The following is a 17,359-nucleotide window of genomic DNA, read 5'->3' as shown; positions in this document are numbered from 1 at the left end:
CACAAGAAAGGGCCCTTTGTGTCTAGTAACACCTGGAAATCCCCAAGACTGTAAACTAAGTGTATTTTGGAGGGTATTCATGTCTGCTAAAGGATCCCCTCCATCCAACGCCCTTCCCCGAGCCTTCTACCACCCACACAGGGGCGGATCTCACTAGGAACCCTCGGCGAAACGAGAGCCCAGCAAACCAGTCATCACTGCTGGCCCAGGAAAAACACCAGGTGCAGAGCCCAGCACAGAATGTGATCTGAGAAAGCACTTATAAATCAAGCAGGTCCCAGGGAGTGAAAGTACAAGTTAGTAAAATATAACAACAAAGTGACCATGAAATGTTAAATCAGATCAACCCAACAGCAAGCTCATTACTGGGGCCTCTATAGAAAACCCAGGGTGAAGCCTCCCCGATAAGCCAGGAAAAAGCTGGAGAAGCATTCTCACCTCCCACATCTGGTTACTTTTCATATATCAGGAGGATCGGCCCTTTGTGACGGATGCTCCGAATGTTTCCTCCCAATTATCTTATGACTTTGTCATGACTTTTTAAAAATTTTATCATGCAAGTATATTTTATTTCTAGGCAGCTTGAATTATCAGTTTTTTCTTTTGTTGCATCTGAGTTTTGAATTGCATTTAGAAAGGATCTGCTCATACCAACATTATAGAGAAAGTTAGCCATATTTTCTCCTAAAACCGGGGGGGGGGGTTCATTCTCGATCCATCTGGAGTTTATTCTTATACACGGCTAACCCGTGGTCCTCATGATGTTTATTAAAAAGTCCATTTTTGCCCCAGTCATTGGAGATACTACTTTTATCATGTGTTATATTTCCACACATAATTGGGTCTATTTCTTGACTTCCTATCCTATTCCAATAGTCTGATTATTTACCCATGTGCCAGTGTCACGCTGTTTTAATTTCAGGGGCTTTATTATAAAGTATATTGTAATATCTGGTAGGTAGCTCTTTTCCCCCAGAGTTTTCCCAACTATTCTTGCCTGTCTTGTTTTGTTTTTCTGTACAAACTTTATTATTAACTTGCATGGTTCCAGAAAAAGCCTTTACTGGTATTTTTATTGGGATCGCATTAACTTTGGAAGACCTGGCATCTATGACACTTAGGATACTGAGTCATCCTATCCAACACCAGGGATTTCTTTCCATTTGTTCCAGTTTACCTTTGTGTCTTTCAAGAGTGTTTTAAAATTGTTTTTTCTCCCCCTTATAAAATCTGCACATTCAAGTCCAAGTATTATATCTTTTTTTGTTACATCCTGTTACTTTTTGAAGCCAAGCTGATGCAGGCACTTGATTTGGGGTTCTAAATGAAGAGTAATATATTCTTCTTCTCCACTCTTCTTTTCATTTCCCTTTGCCAGTCCACTAGTGTCGTTGGCATGACTTGAGGGTACGTCCATCGACCACGTTGGGAGAACAAGAAACAATAGTAGGTCTAGGGTTTAAGACAAGATGACATAAGACAGTGGTGAATAAGGTCTTCGGGTCTTAGCAAGAAAGAATTCACATCTGTCTGGGGGCAAAGATAAGCGTTTCAGGGCTCTCATATATTTAAAAATCTAAAAGTGGATTAAACTCGTCTGCTTTTCTCAGTCAAGTAAACTCTATCAATTTTCATGACATCTTGGACAATCTTCTAAATCCTCTTTCCTCTTCTGGGTCTGATATAATACAGTATACTTATGAGTAATAGTATTGAGTTGATAAATCCCTTCTATAAATTCTCTTTTCTTAATATGTCCCTAATACTTTCATGATCCAAACTCCATGTGGCCACAGGAATCTCTGGTAGATAGTTGTCTCCAAGACTATCTGTAAAACCAAGTGAAAGTCATGCTGTCCATTTCTGTCAGATTTCGGACTTGGGGTCTCTAGATGGTTTTCTCAGGTTGGTACATGGTCCTGCTGAGACCAAGATCAATGGTTAGATTTTACTCCAGACCAGCCAGCTCTCCTTTCTCCCAAAGTTTCTCTTCCAATGGTACTTTAATTCCATAGACCCAAAGAGGACTGAGTGAGAAGTCTAGACAAGTCATAGGAAATCCGATGTTGAAAAAGCAACTGGAGACCTAAGGCAATTGGAGACTCTGAGCCTTTGGCAGGAATGAGAAGGAAGACCCCTGCTGGACCCTTTCACCTCTTTCTCCACCACTTTCACTGCTGAACTCCTACACACCCTTCAAGCTCAAGCTTAACCATGACCTTTGGTACATAATTTTTCATGACACTCCTCTACATCCCAAAGACATAATTGCTCCGTTGTCTGTTTTCTTATTAAATTTTAAGCATACTTCAATTATCATTTGAATCACATTTAGTATAGCTCTCTCATTATTTGTTTATATCTCTGTCTACCAAAGAAGCTTCAGATTCTTGGAGGGCAGAACTGTATTTCATTCATCTCTGTATCTGCCATTTCTAGCAATCTAATTGAACGAAACTGACCAGACAAAGAATTTGAACCATGTTGTTCTATTCACCATGTGAGATCTATTAGTCACAGCCTGGGCAGGAAGCAGTGCTGAGTTCCACCCAGCCCACATTTGCACCAAGAAACCCAAACCAGAGCTCCTTGGTCAAGGTAAGCCATTGCTTCAAAGCCCATCTTCCTTTTAGCCCATTGATGAACTCTTACTTGGTAAGATGTGAATAGGTATGAGGATTAAATAAGATAATGCATCTAAGGCACTTATTGGTAAATATTAATTAAAATATTAGTGACTTTATACAATACAAACTGGTGAAGAAGTTGGATGACAAACATAGAGCTACTGAGTCAAATGAATGCCTTAATGAATTGCTATGTGGTCCAACAATAGTTTCCCATCTTTTTTCTACCCCTACATGTAAGATAAGGGGCATCTTCCCAGGGTCATTCCTATGGACTGGCGTTTAGTAGATAAGGATACAGGCAACTTCAGGTACATTTGCTGGAATTTTCTGTCTCCTTTCCCTGTGCCTTGAGAAAGCATACTGGAATGTCTGTGAGTAAAAATGACACACTTTTTATTTAATTAATTAAAGTTAATTAATTAATTTTTAAAGATTTATTTATTTGACAGAGAGAGAGAGAGAGCACAAGCAGGGAGAGCAGCAGAGGGAGAGGAAAAAGCAGGCTCCCCACCAAGCAGGGATATATGGGGCTCGATCCCAGGACCTTGGGATCATGACCTCAGCCGAAGGCAGACGCTCAACCGACTAAGCCATCCAGGAGCCCCAAAGCAGCACAGTTTTAAAAATATCATGTCTACTCTTATTATTTGTTTGATGCACAAAACTCAGTTCTTCATTATTACTAATAAATTACACCAGCATACCTCTGTTTTGACTCACCACTGTTTTGTGAAACCCAGTTGCTAAGAACAGTTATTACAAATCCCGAGGGCTTGAGGCTGACCTTTGTCACAGTGTGAGACGTTCACAAACTCTTCTACCAACCATATAATTATGAGAAGTGGGCTTGTCGAATGTGCTATCAGAATATTCTCATGGAGGGGCGCTTGGGTGGCTCAGTCGGTTAAGCATCCGACTCTTGGTTTTGGCTGGGGTCATGATCTCATGGCTGTGGGATCGAGCCCCACATCGGGCTCTGTGCTCAGTGCAGAATCGGCTTCAGATTCTCTCTCACTTTCCCTCCCACTTCCACTCTCCCCCTCTTTCTCAAATAAATAAATAAAATCTTAAAAAAAAAACTATTCTCATGGGAAGTCATGACACAGAAGGAAGCTGCATTGTCTCAGGAGATAATTTAAAGCTCAGCATCTTGGCAGGGAAGAGATGGCAAATCCAGAAAAGGAGATAAAAGAGAGTTGGATGAAGGCACTATTTACAAATGCTCGGGCAGGTTTAAGGGAAATCAACAAGTGATGGTAAAACACCCATGCGCCAGAACCAACAGGAAGTTGCTACGACCTACTTCTTAAAGGGGGGAGCAAGAAATGAGCCATTGGAACCCAAAGAGAGCTGTAGCTGTCAGAAGGGGCTGTGAGCCAGGGGAGTCAATACTGCATGGTCTTTCCCTGTCTCCTGCCTGTGCCTTCCGTTGGCCAAACCCAACTGGAACTCCCAGGACAGGGGCCGGCAATGCAGTCCGGAAAGGCCAGTCTTCCTGGACAGAGAACAGGGTAAGGGCTGCAAAGTGCACGTAGAGGGACAAGCAGGAAATATCCAGCACCACTGCCAACCAGCTCTTTTCTTCTTGATTCTGCATTGTGATTTCCAGCCTATTTTCAGGGGGAACTGGACAAGATTTGAGTCATTTTCTATTTGGTCTAAAGGAGAAAGCTTTTTTTTTTTTTTTTTTTTTTTTGTCAGCAAAACCAGAAACAATAGGCTCATAGGCGTGCAATTAAACCCTGGAAACACGTGGGTTTTTCATCTCCATCTTAGATAAAAAGAAATCTCCGTTATGTCTTTCCCAGGCCATTTTAATTAACTTTGTCAAGAAAGTTCTAAATGCCTAACTCTCTTTATCTTCGTCTTCAGAATATCAATTGGGCAGAATGTAAAGATAAAACGTAACAGAATTTACAGTGAAGAGGAGGGGGAAAAAAAACCTGAAAAAGAATAGAAAAATTATAAGGGTATTTTTTCCCTACCGTCTTCCTTTTTAATTCTTGTTGTACTTACTCAATAGGATTTTGATGGCTGACAGAATTATAAGTCCTGTGTGTTCACTCTGATGACACGTCTCTAGCTCCAGCTGGAATCCTTCTCGGAGAAACAGGCGGAGACCAGGCTGACCTTCCTTGTTGGGCAGGTGGGGCCTCCATTTTCAGTTCAAGCTAGCTCAGCTGACAGTTTGGAGAAGACACCAAATATTCACTCTATTTAATACAGCACTTTTATTGATTATGAAAACAACAATTTATCTATGCTAATTATATATAATTTGAAAAATAGAAAAAATATATAAAGAGAAAAGACAGAAGCCATGCATATCCTCTTCCAACAGTGGAAATTCTTGTTAATGCTTTATTATATTCTCTTTCACTCTTCTTTTTTATACGTACAGTTCCCAGATAGGCATTACACACTGCATGCAGGTTTTCAATCCTTCTGTATTATAATGAATATTATCGAACAATATCCCCCATGTTATCAAGTAAATGTCAAAATAATAAGATGTAAAGACTGCCTAACATTTTCTGTATGGATGGTGTCTTAGTCTATTTGGGCAGCTCTAACAGAGTATCATAGACTGGGAGGCTTAAACCACAAACATGTATTTCTCACAGTTCTGGAGTTCGGGATTCCAAGATCAAGATCTCAGTAGGGCTGGGTTCTGGTGAAGGCCTTCTTCCTGGATTCCAGACTGTTGTCTTCACCTTGTATCCTCATATGGCGGAGAGAGAGAGAGCTATTTCTCCTCCTCTCTAATAAGGGCACTAACCCCATCAAAGGGACTCCACCGTCATGACCTAACCCCTCCCCGGAGCCCCATCTCCTAATACCATCCTACCGGGGCTAGAGTTTCAACGTAGGAATTGCGCGGAATACAAGCATGCAGTCCCAAGCAGATGCTTCTACCCCTACGTAATTTAACCATTCTCCTCTTATTGGACATTTGGCTTTTTCCAATGTAGGTTTATCCAATTTCCTTATTATGAATAAGACTGCAGTGAACACCTTCATTCATAATTTTTTTCCATCTGTAAATTTCTGAGAACAAATTTCTCGAAGCAGAGTTAGGAAGTTAACGTTTCACTTCAGATCTTGCCAAATTGCACTCCAAAAAGATGGTACTAATTTACATTCCCACCCACAGGATACAAGAGTGCCCGTTTTTACAGCACCTGGCGGACACTGCGTAGTGGAATGTATTTTTATCTCTGCTAAAGGCATTTTGTTGTTGTTTCAACTGACATTTCTTTGTTCAGTGAGGGCGAACATTCTTTCACACATCGTAGGCCATTTAACTCTCTTCTTTGTGAATTGTCTGTTCCTGCAGTTTGGCAGCTGAACTTTCTTCCAAATTTTGTTCCTCTCCTGAGGATCACAAAACTTTATACAACTTTATTCCAATTCATTGAGTGTTTTCAGATGGTTGGTTGCTTTTAACAGAGTGAGTTGATTCCAAAAATGTCATTCCAGTTTGGTTTTTGACAGAGAACGGCTATATGCTCAGCTGAACGCTGCCGAGACTGTTTTCCAAAACCATAACTAAAGTTATCTTAATTGTCTCTCTGAATATATTAAAATACACAGTAGCCTACAGTTTTTAGTTTATAAATCCAAAGCTCTTGGAAACACATTTGTTTTGTGGGCCTCTCTAGGCCTAATTAGGACTATATGATCCTTTTTAGGTACTGGGAAGAGTGAGAAAAAAATAGTTTGGTCAAGCATAGGCTTTTTGACGTGAGTTCTCAAGCCCAGAAACGTTACTACAAATCTGTTCTCGAGTGCCTGAGTGCTTCCCTACTGTTTCTATGGGAGGCAGTGAAGAGATTATTTCTATGCTCCAACACACATTGCTGGGGCTTCTAAAAGTTAGTGATGGCAAAGGAGGGACGGAGAAAGCCAATGGGAGTTAAGTGCATAGAATCATTTCCCCACTGAATTGACCAGTAGTAGTAATTTGTTCAGTGCTCTCCATTTTACAAAACGCTTTCTCATATATTACCTCATTTGATACGACTACCACATGGGATATTTGAAACCATCACCCTCCTTTGGGGGGGGGGGGGACCAGTTAAATGACTTGCTCAAAGTCACACAGCTAATACGTGGTAGTTGGGGCTCCAGCTCCTGGCTCTGTCTGTAAATGGGGTTGCAACTATATTCTTCTGCCACACTGGTACTTTGTTTCCTGAGCCCCCTTTAGAAATGTAATCAGATCCTGAAACAAGAATAGAAGCAGGAAGAACAACAACAACAACAACATCCCACACACGGATTACAGCCCTGGTCACCATCATACTCAATGGTCTAGAGAAAAGAAATAAGAGAGATTTGTGCAATCTTTTCAGTGAGAAGTGACATCCTGGTCTTTGCATATGCCTCTCATTAACTCCCTGTGTCCTGTTGAAGACTGTGACGTCTCCGTCTTCACTCTGTCAATCCAGCTTGACATTTCATGGCATTACAGTCGCTGTCAACTCCACAAAATGCTGCCGGCCGTGCTCAGTCAGAGCAAGCAAGGAGCCTGTCGGACGAGAAAACCTGGGAATCCCTATTGCAGTGCGTGTGTTTCTTCTGCAGGAGTCTACTGACCCTTCTCATCAGAATCTATGTTTGCCAAATTTGAGGGGTTTCTGAGGCTGAAAACAAATCTAAGAGGATATTTTGCTGGACTTTGGGCCAATGGTGTTCCCAATGGTGGAGTTGAGAATCATCTCTTGCAGTCTGACCATTTTCACTGGGGACTTGGATGCTTGGTGGTGAATGAAGATGGGCAACATCTTTTCTGCACATACACGTATGTGCACAGATTTCCTAAGCGTTGCTGGGCTTCCTGGTGGAAAATGAATTCAGATTCTAAATCCCTGTCCTCATGACCAGGAAGAGGCAAAACGACAAACTGGCCTCAGCCCTGCAGAGCCCTGATTATTAGAACATACCGTGTGGTTTCTATTCCAAAAACCTCACTCAGAATGTCACAGCCTAAGTCATGGGAGGCCTCTGCATAAGCCGATACCCAAACCTGCCACAGCCACCCACGAATGGGCATTCGCCCCAGGGTAATTGTCTGTGCGAATGGAATTATTGAGGGAATAGTAACACTTTGGGGCCCAAGCAGCTCTCCTCTGGTTACCACCTGACTGAGCATAATATGAGAGGGAGAGTCTTGTTCCTGCCACTCCTGAAGGGACTGAAAAACTTTCTTAGTGCTGTGACAATCCAGAAACACAACTCCAACCTCAAATAGAAATGAGATGGAAGTTTAGGCAGCTCTCTGTGGGTATGGGGCTACATAACACCCCCTTGTTCCTCCTCCCACACCTTCTGCCCTGGTGAATGGCATCACCGTCCTTCCAGAAAAGCCTCCAAGATAATGTCAGAATGGGAACTAAAACCCAGATTGTGTTTCCTGTGCTCTTTCCATGGCATGCCACTGCCTCCTAACCAACCAGTCAAGTTTTCGTCAACCCTGACCACAGTATTTGCCACATAAGAAATCTGTGGAATTTGGCTCTCTCAAGTTTCATGATTCTAAAACAAGAAAAATAGCTTTACCTGACAAAGATGTTTCTCTGCCATCAAAGAGCAAAACTACCTTTGAACACATACCTACTCATCTTTTAATCCAGAGCATGGAAACTAGGCCCATCTCAGCGTGTAGGGACATACCCATATCACCTTAATGGGACATTCAGGAGTCTAGGAGGTAGGCCAGAAAAAACATTTGCTTATTCACAAGAGTCCAACATGCCAGATAAATACCTTCAAAGATGTGCAATTCAAATGCAACTCCGTCAAAGCTGGCCATTTTCAGGCACCTGATGAAGGTCAAGTACTCTCTGGGGTATCTTGGATATTTTATTTGGAAGGGTTAAAGTGATTCAGGTAACTTTGTGTCCGTTTTCCATTCTGCGTAACACCTAAAGAAAAAATAAACATTATGAGCAAATTTTAAATTTTTCAAATTTAAAAAATATCTCTCCTGGCATTCAAAATCAACCAACACATTAGTGGTAATAAAAAAAAATTACACAACGTGGACAGTGTGTCTTCATGCTGCCATTCTTCTGCTGACATCGGGTGACTTCAAACTGTTACAATCCAAAGGTAATGTACAGAGAACTATGAAATTTAGATTTACATTCATGCCACATATTTATTAACAGTGGGTGAGACTGCTTATGTTCTAGGTCCACAAATCTATCCTAAGTAAGAGAGATTGCACCAGACTTTTCAATTAGGTGACTTGATTAATCCCCTACTGTCCCCTTTTAAGACAGTTTGACATAAGCTTCTCACACTTGTATGTGACTGAGATCTGATTAACACAGTACCACAGAAAATATGTTGACCAAGAAAACTAGAAAATAAGTCTCTTTTGATTATCTACTAAGTAACTTTTAGAACTTATCAAAGTATATGCCAACCTTGTCATTATAATTTTCTGCAGTAATTCCATATATGGGGTTTTTAAGTTAAATAAAGTAATTGTGTATATTTTATATGTCACAATTATCCTCCTTATTTTGAATCAAATGTTCATTGGGAGTAAAAGGAATGGAGAGGGCCATCTTCATCAGTCTCAGAAGGCTGGTTATTTGATTTTTTGAGAATTTCTCTCTTGTCGTCCCTATTTTTAATTTGTAAAAGTCAGCCCCTGTGCTAAAACATAAGGCATTTCTCACCCACCGCCCCCCATCCTGCTAATCTGTAATCAAATGGTCCATTAACACTTCACTTCATCCAGCAGGAAAAGATATATTTTTAATCTTCTGACATTATTTAGCAAAAGACATAGCACGTCTCTGCATATTTTTAAAACTTCTGGATAATTGTTATAAGTAAAGCAATATTTCAATTTAGTGATTCAGGTAACCTACAAACAACTAACTAAGGAACATGTTTCAGAGATATTAGCAAGTCAATTATACGGAACCCAGAACAGATTTTCCCAAAAACATGATCTTGTCTTTGGTGGGTAGATTCCTAGGCCACCCCTCAAAGACTCCTCTACCCATAAGGAAGTGTATTTTCGGATGAATAATTACTCCCAGTCCTTCAGAGGCCCATAAGCCCCGTCCTGGGGCCCCCTCTATTGTTGTTAAAACCCAAGTCCCATCATTGATCAGAGGGGTGATCTCAGTGTACCCTCCTGTAAAGAGGATATACTGATACCTACCTTTTTGAGGAATAAATTAAATACTGAAAATAAAGCATTTACTTATTTTTTTTAAGATTTTATTTATTTATTTGACAGAGAGACAGCCAGCGAGAGAGGGAACACAGCAGGGGAGTGGGAGAGGAAGAAGCAGGCTCCCAGCGGAAGAGCGCAATGTGGGACTCCATCCCAGCACGCCGGGATCACGCCCTGAGCCAAAGGCAGACGCCTAACGACTGCGCCACCCAGGCACCCCTGAAAATAAAGCATTTAATACAGGGCTTGGCTCAGAATAAATAGTGTCAATGACCATGATGGTGGGAACGACAAAGACTTTTGAGTTCTGGGCCCCTCAGAAGACAAAGGGTCTGCAAAGTTTCCTTTATCGTGTACATGTTTACATTGTATTGATTGAGAAAACCCATGGTGAGTGTATTAGTTTCCACAATACTGGGTGGCTTAACCAACAGCAATGTATTGTTTCAGAGTTCTGGAGGCCAGAAGTCCGAAATTAAGACATCGGTCATGTTCGCTCCTTCTGAGGGCTGTGGGGGGTGGAGAATCTGCTCCAGGTCTCTCACCCAGCCTCTTTTTTTTTTTTTTCATAGCAGTATCACTTTTATTTATTTTTTAAATTTTTATTTAAATTGAATTTAGTTAGCATATACTGTATTGTTAGTTGCAGGGGTAGAATGTAGTGATTCATCAGTTGCATGTAACACCCAGTGCTCATCACATCACGTGCCCTCCTTCGTGCCCGTCACCGTCACCCAGCTTCCAGTGGCTACAGGTATTTCTTGGCTTGTGGATGGCATTCTCCCTGTGTCCTCACACTGTGATCACCCTGTGCCCAAATTTCCCCTTTTCATAAAAACACAGTCACATTGGATTGGGCCTAACCTAATGACCTCACCTTGATCGATCATTCACAAAACCCTATTTTCCAAATAAGGTCACATTCACAGGCCCGGGGGCAGTAGGACTTCAATGCGTTTAAGGAATGCAATTCAACCCATAACAGTGAGGAAGTGAAACACTCACTCAGCATCTCTCAGGGCATGTTGTGATGGGAAGGAGTGGGAGGCTCTCCAGGGCTGGGAAGGAGTAGTGGGGTCCAGTGTCACCGTGGCTGGCAGAGGAGAGCAGCCGCTCAGGGATTTCTCTGTGGGTGGTGGTGGCCTGACCCCAGGAACTGTCGGTATTTCTCAAAACTAAAGCACATCACCCACCATCGCACTCAGATGGATATATCCACACAGATCACGTTTATTTCTTTTCTTCCAAGTTTACCTCGTTTCAGAGAATTCGATTGCTTCCCTTCCTGAGCTACACAAGCATCTTGAGGAATTAGCTACTCTTCTTTCTGGCTGTTAGGGTCCCGAACGGATCATTACGTTATCCAATTCCTAGCAACGGTTTCGCAACACCTGGGGTTTCATCAATTTCTCGAAAACCCCTCAAAGTGAAATGAATTTTATATCCAGTTAAATGTTCAAAACAAGCACTGGCCTCGTAGCACGTTCAGAGGATGAGGTAATCATGAACTCTAACAAATGACATGAGGGCGTCCCGGCTGGTTCTCCCAAAGTTGGGAATCTCGGCGCTAAACAGCACGCCTGACCTCTGGAAGGAAAACCAACTCCCCCCGGTGACTAATTTACAACCAGGAAGTAATTTCTCCCCTGGGAGCCTGTGGATCAACAATGTTCGCTCTGGGTGTTCTCCCAGGACTGCAGGGGACCAGGCAGAACAACCCCCAGGCTCTGGCAGGGGGTCGGCGGAAGGGGTTTCTTCTCTAAAACTGCTCCATTACTCAGGATAATGTGTTGAATCTCCAAACATCACAACTAACTGGTTTCAAGCAATATTTCCAGTGAGACAGACGTTCGGGTTTCCAGCAAGAAGCCCTGAGGTCCCCCCCATACCCAGCTGAGCAAAGGGTCCTTGGCTGGCTCCCTTCTCCTTTAGCCCAGCGATCCCTTCTCGTCCTGCAGGGTCAGCTGGCATGTCTTGTCTCAGAGACACCTTCCCCGATTATCCCCATCTTCATTATTCTTTATTACATCATCCTAGTTCGTTCCTTTGTAGTCCTACGATGTATCGGTAATTGTTTCAGGTACTTGGTTTACTGGCTCCATGTGAGTATGAGTAGCAGATGACCAGAGCCTTGCTCATCCTCTTCTCCCGTCTAGGCGGAGCCTGTGCCTGGCACAGAGCAGATGTTCAGTAAATATGTGTGGAATGATTGCTGTTCTAAATGACCAGCAGGTGAACCTGTATCCTCAGAGCCCGTGTTGACCAGTGTTCGGGATATAGAACATCTTGTAGGCTGGATCGAGCAATAAAGTATCGACCTGCAAAATATGACTTTCCTCAATATTCACTCTGGCCTAAATAAACAGAAGGAGCCCCGAGGAATTAGGCTGCGAGGCTGATTTAGTAGAATCATTGGCACTTGTGTAAAATTTTGGAGAATGATGTCCTAAGCACAGATGCTATTTTTAAGAACTTAACACCAGGAAAACCCTTCTGGGGCTCACTCGGTGGGAATGAAGCCCTTTTTATGTCACGGGTGATGTATGAACTGATGGCTCATGGAAGGTGAAGCTCAGACTAAGTTATCGGACTTTTTCCTTCTGAGTTATAGCTCAGCGGGCGGACTTGACCGATTACAGTCACTGACAAGAGCTGAGCAGGCTGTGCGTTGTTTATCTTACCAAAGAGAAGTGACAATATGGCCCAATTTAGTGCCTACAGCCCAGCATAACTAAACAAATTCTCTTTCCAGGCCAAGTCGAGGTTCACCTAAGCTGGACTGGATTTATGGGACACGAATGCCAAACAGGGCCAATCGGTCTATGATGCTTGTTTTGGGCCAAATGACTTTTAAAGCCACCAAGTTAGGACCCTCGAGAAGCTGACTTGGAAGAAATCTCTGTAAGTGATGCAACTAGATTTCTGGCATCTGGAGTTCATGCGTGTTGGGCAAGGCTGTTTGCAGTAGTTCACAGGGAAGTTAATAGCCATCCAGAGCCACTAACCAGTACCCATCTCACAGAGGCAGGGAGACCTCAAGGACTCAGACCCTGGGGCTGCTTCTGCTTGGCTGTGGACTTTTCGTGACAACATTTATCACTGAGGTGAGGGTTTCAAGGACAAAGACCTTCTAGAAAAGGTGAGTTTACCTGCAGGCAGATCCAGAGATGGGGGTCCACTGGGCAAAGACACAGGACTTCCTCCCCTGAGGGCAAAAGTAAATACTTGGGGGGAAAGAAACTGCACAAAAGATTTATATCTTTTTTACTGCTACAACTTCTGTGTTAAAGAGAGTGGGAAAAGTTCCAACGAAGTCTGCCTCCCATCCCTTCACAGAAATAGATTGTGTTTAGTTCCCAAATGTGGTAGCATTTCTGCATCCATCTTCTCTCCGATTCAGAGTTTCCTAACATTTGAGGGGGGCTGGGGGATCGCAGAGCTTCACGACTGCTTTGGCCCCTCTAATGGAAAAAATGAAAAATAGCTTCCGGGGTCCAATCATCCCATTTAAAGCCCATTTGTGGACCCCCTAGGGATCCCTCTATTATTGGAACGCAAGTGCCCCACTGTTGGGTCAAGACTGGAGGATGATGTCAAGACATGGTTTTACAGAGAGAAAGATGGGAAAGAAGAGAAGAAAGACTTCCTCAGTTCTGTCCTCCCCAAAACCCAGGTCCCCAGATCCCAATACAAAGGTTAGGCGCATGCCAGTGACGCATAGGAATGACTTTGACAGAAGAGAAACTGGAAAATACTCCCCCTTGTTTGGCTACCAGAGTGCCTCCCTGATGAGGTCCAGTCACCAAGGTTCCCTTCCTCCCTCCTGCAGTTATGGTGATTTGATAAGGTTTGCAGCTAAAAATAACCATTACAGGTGCCATAAACACTGGGATAGGTGTTTTTCTGCTATAAACTTTCAGAAATGGATATTATCACTGCTATTTTACAGATGAAACATGAACTATAGGGTTAGGGGGAAAGGAGCATTTTTTAACACCCTCTACACTTATTATTTTATAAAAACTGACAGCCCTGAAGATGTGTATCAATATGCCGGTTGTATTAATGAGAAAAGTGAATTTCGAAAGCTTGGGTGGTTTTCCAAGGTCACAGAGCTGGCGGGCAACAGAGCTAGGCGCTAACTCGGAAGGGCCTGGCTCCCAATCCCAATCTTTCGGCTGCACCACCCAGCTCGGAAATGCATCTTCTGCTCTTATGGGGAGGTCCCCATCCCAGAGCACACCGCCAGATTCCCAACCTCCATCCTGGACATCCTCTAGGAAGGTCACCTCTCCCCGTGGACTGATATCCGACCAGCCCTATATTACCTCATTCATTCCATATAAAACACCCTATAAGAAGGTATTCTTTGCTCCATTTTGCAATAAGGAAACTAGGCTTGCAGAGACAAAGTGACTTAGTCAAGGTCACACCGCTGGACCCCTGTCTCTAAAACTTTGTTCTTTCCATCAGATCATTCCACTCCTGAAAAAGAAAATGAGGAATCCTTTTGAGCAGACAGTCTCTTTAATGGGCATTCATCACGTATTTGCCATCTGGGGTTTCGTGTTTCAGGTTTGTGCTTGTCTCCATACCACATGTCCCGGCAGATACAATCCACCGACTCCCAAAAGCCTGACCCAATTTAGAATGTGCTGTCTCCTCTCTTGTCAGAAGGAAGACTTAGGATGAGTGAGTCTTCAGTGCTCAAGCTATGGCTGCTTTTGTAAAGCCTAGCAGACATGTCAGATGGTACCAAAGGTCGTAGGTCTTCTACAGACAGAGCTAGAGAAGGAATTCTGCTGGACTCTGCAAGGCTTCGAGCCCTATTACAACTGCCAGTCCGTGTGGAAGGGCAGTAGAACAGGGTAGTTAGGAGAACAGATTGGACACCAGGTTGCCTGGCTCCGTTTCTTACAGGCTGGGTCACTTTCAGCAAGTTACTGAACCTCTCTGTGCCTCAGCTTCCGCTTCTCTACCATGCTGCCAATACCTCTTCAAGATGGAAGGATTATACAGTGTACCACTTATCAAGCACTTAGGGAAGTGCTGTTTAAATCAAACGTGCATCGACCTGGGCCCAGCAGCTGTGGTCATCTATCTTTGACTCTCAGAGTATGTCAGTCCGTTGTCAAGAGCTCTCTTCAGTCTTAGAGCCCCCAAGGGCATAGTCTCGAATTGGCGCGCACACCACCCTTCTCAGCCTCGTGAAACGCAGCCCAGGCAAAGCCTGCCTTTTCTGTGGGTCAAGCAAAATCCCCCCCCTGCTGGGATATTCCACTCAAATCCCCCCCCTGCTGGGATATTCCAAGGGGTTGGCTCCTCCCAAGCACCCCCTCATTCTAAGCCCCACAAAGCTCACCTTATCCTGAGGGAAAACTCAAGAGACTCAAACCCCAGTGGCCTTGGAAGCTGTGGCTTCAGGGACTGCGTGGGAGGGGAGGTAGGTTCTGGGGCCCCTGTGTGGAGCCCCTGGGAAGGCTGAGGGCACCCCCTTTTACAGAAGCTTGTCCCCTCCCTCCACGCATCTGCTTGTGCTCCGGCTGACGAACCTTACCCCAAGCAGGGTCACCACGACTTGCAGGAGGGCTCTGCACTTCTGCAGAGAAAGGTCACTGCCTTGGATTAACTCCTTGTTATCACCCCTCCCACCTTGAAGACCGCTGCACTGTGGAGCTTGGAGTCCACGAGCCGAGAACGGGTTCCAGCTGTGCTGAAATCCAGGCGCGAAAAGAAAACCCATTTCTTCTTGTGAACGGGCATAGGTTGTGAGGCAAAGAATTCCTTCAAACTGAGTTTGACGGCAACCACCAGGGCCCAAAATGGATCTTCTCAGGCGTGAGCCCAGATTTGTACCTGACCTCTAAGCAGCCATTGCACAGGGAAAAGAAAAAGGCAGATTACTACTCCCAGAATCCTGGTTTAAAGCACCTATCTCCCAGAGCTCTTCCTTAAGATGTTGTTGTTGTTTTAAATTGTGGTAAATCACAGAGCGTGAAATTCACCATTTGAACCATTTCTAAGTGTACAACTCTCTGGCATTAAATACAGTCACATGATCGAGCATCCATCACCACCATCCATCTCCAGAACTCCTTTCCTCTTCCCCAGCGAAAACCCGGGACCCGGTAAATGGTAACTCCCATTCTTCTCTCCCTCCCGGCCCCTGGCAAACCACCATTCTGCTTTCTGTTTCTATGAATTTGACGACCCTAAGTACCTCATATGAGAAGAATCATACGTATTTGTCTTCTTGTGACTGGTTCATTTCAGTTAGAATAACATCCTCCAGGTTCATCCGCGTGGTAGCAAGTGTTGGAATGACCTTCCTTGCAAAGGCTGAATAATATTCCATTGTATGTGTGCCCCATTTCGTCCATCCATTCATTCGTCGTCCATTTGTCGTCGTTGATAGACATTAGGGCTACTTCCCCCTTGCTGCCGTGAGCAATCTGCTGTGAGCAGCAGTGTGCAACCGTCTGTCCAAGTCCCTGCTTTCCGTTCTCTTGGGCATGTATCCAGAAGTGGGACGGCTGACTCATAGGCAATTCTGCTTAATTTTTTGATGGATTACCATAGTGTTTTTCCACAGTAGCTACACCTTTGTACGTCCCCACCAACAGAGCACTCGAGGCTTTCTTAAACCCCATCCCTCCTCTGCCTCCTGTACTCACGTCTCCTTCCATTATCATACACGACACCACGCAAAGACCAGAGGGGTGGCCAAATAAATCTAGATTTAAAAATCTTTTACTTTCAGAAACTCCATCCCTCAGTGTTTCCTTGTCAATACAATCCAAGAAATGTTATGCTATCTTCCAATACGAGTAACCACTAGAACATAGGGTTCCATGCACACTGAGGGGTTCTTACCTACTTGTTGGATTTTTGTTTTTCTGTCTTGTTCATCAGGTTTCGGTACTTGGCACAGCCAGCCTGGCATACAGCAAGCACTAAATAAAAATGGGTCAAATAAACAAACTCTGTCAGAATCCCAGTCTCCTTAAGTATTTTTCTTAATCCCAATGTCACATGTCACTGTAAAGCATCTTAAAAGAGATCTTCGAAACTCTGTCCTGTATCCTCAAGTACTTGGAAACTGCACACAAAATAGAACATTTTGTACAACATTTAAAATAGGTAGGTTTTTAGGGGCACCTGGGTGGCTCAGTCCTTAGCGTCTGCCTTCGGCTCAGGGCGTGGTCCCAGAGTCCTGGGATCGAGCCCCACATCAGGCTCCTCCGCTGGGAGCCTGCTACTTCCTCTCCCACTCCCCCTGCTTGTGTTCCCTCTCTCGCTGCCTGCCTCTCTCTCTGTCGAATAAATAAATCTTAAAAAAAAAAAAAGGTGGGTTTTTAAAATAAATAAATAAATAAGATAAAATAGGATTTTTAAAACAGAGATTTAATCTTGGTGCATTATATAATTAATCAATACCTACCATACACCAAATACTATAAGGGATACAAAAGAAATAAAATCAATGATTTCTATTCACAATGGAATTTAATTTGGTGGGGCAAGCAAG

At 43.6% G+C, this 17,359-nt stretch overlaps 1 long non-coding RNA gene across 1 annotated transcript; it reads left to right on the top strand.

Annotated features, from left to right (window-relative positions):
- Positions 1-2,528: 2,528 nt before the first annotated feature.
- On the top strand, positions 2,529-10,056 carry LOC130543278 (uncharacterized). Its single transcript, XR_008958506.1, has 3 exons — positions 2,529-2,598; positions 4,654-4,776; positions 9,895-10,056. It is a non-coding gene; the product is annotated as an uncharacterized LOC130543278 (long non-coding RNA).
- Positions 10,057-17,359: the final 7,303 nt, after the last annotated feature.

This window comes from Ursus arctos, unplaced genomic scaffold, assembly GCF_023065955.2.
Source record: "Ursus arctos isolate Adak ecotype North America unplaced genomic scaffold, UrsArc2.0 scaffold_9, whole genome shotgun sequence".
NCBI classification, from domain to species: Eukaryota; Metazoa; Chordata; class Mammalia; order Carnivora; family Ursidae; genus Ursus; species Ursus arctos.
The sequence above is the reverse complement of the archived record's forward strand: the minus strand, read 5'-3'. Positions and strand labels throughout refer to the sequence as shown.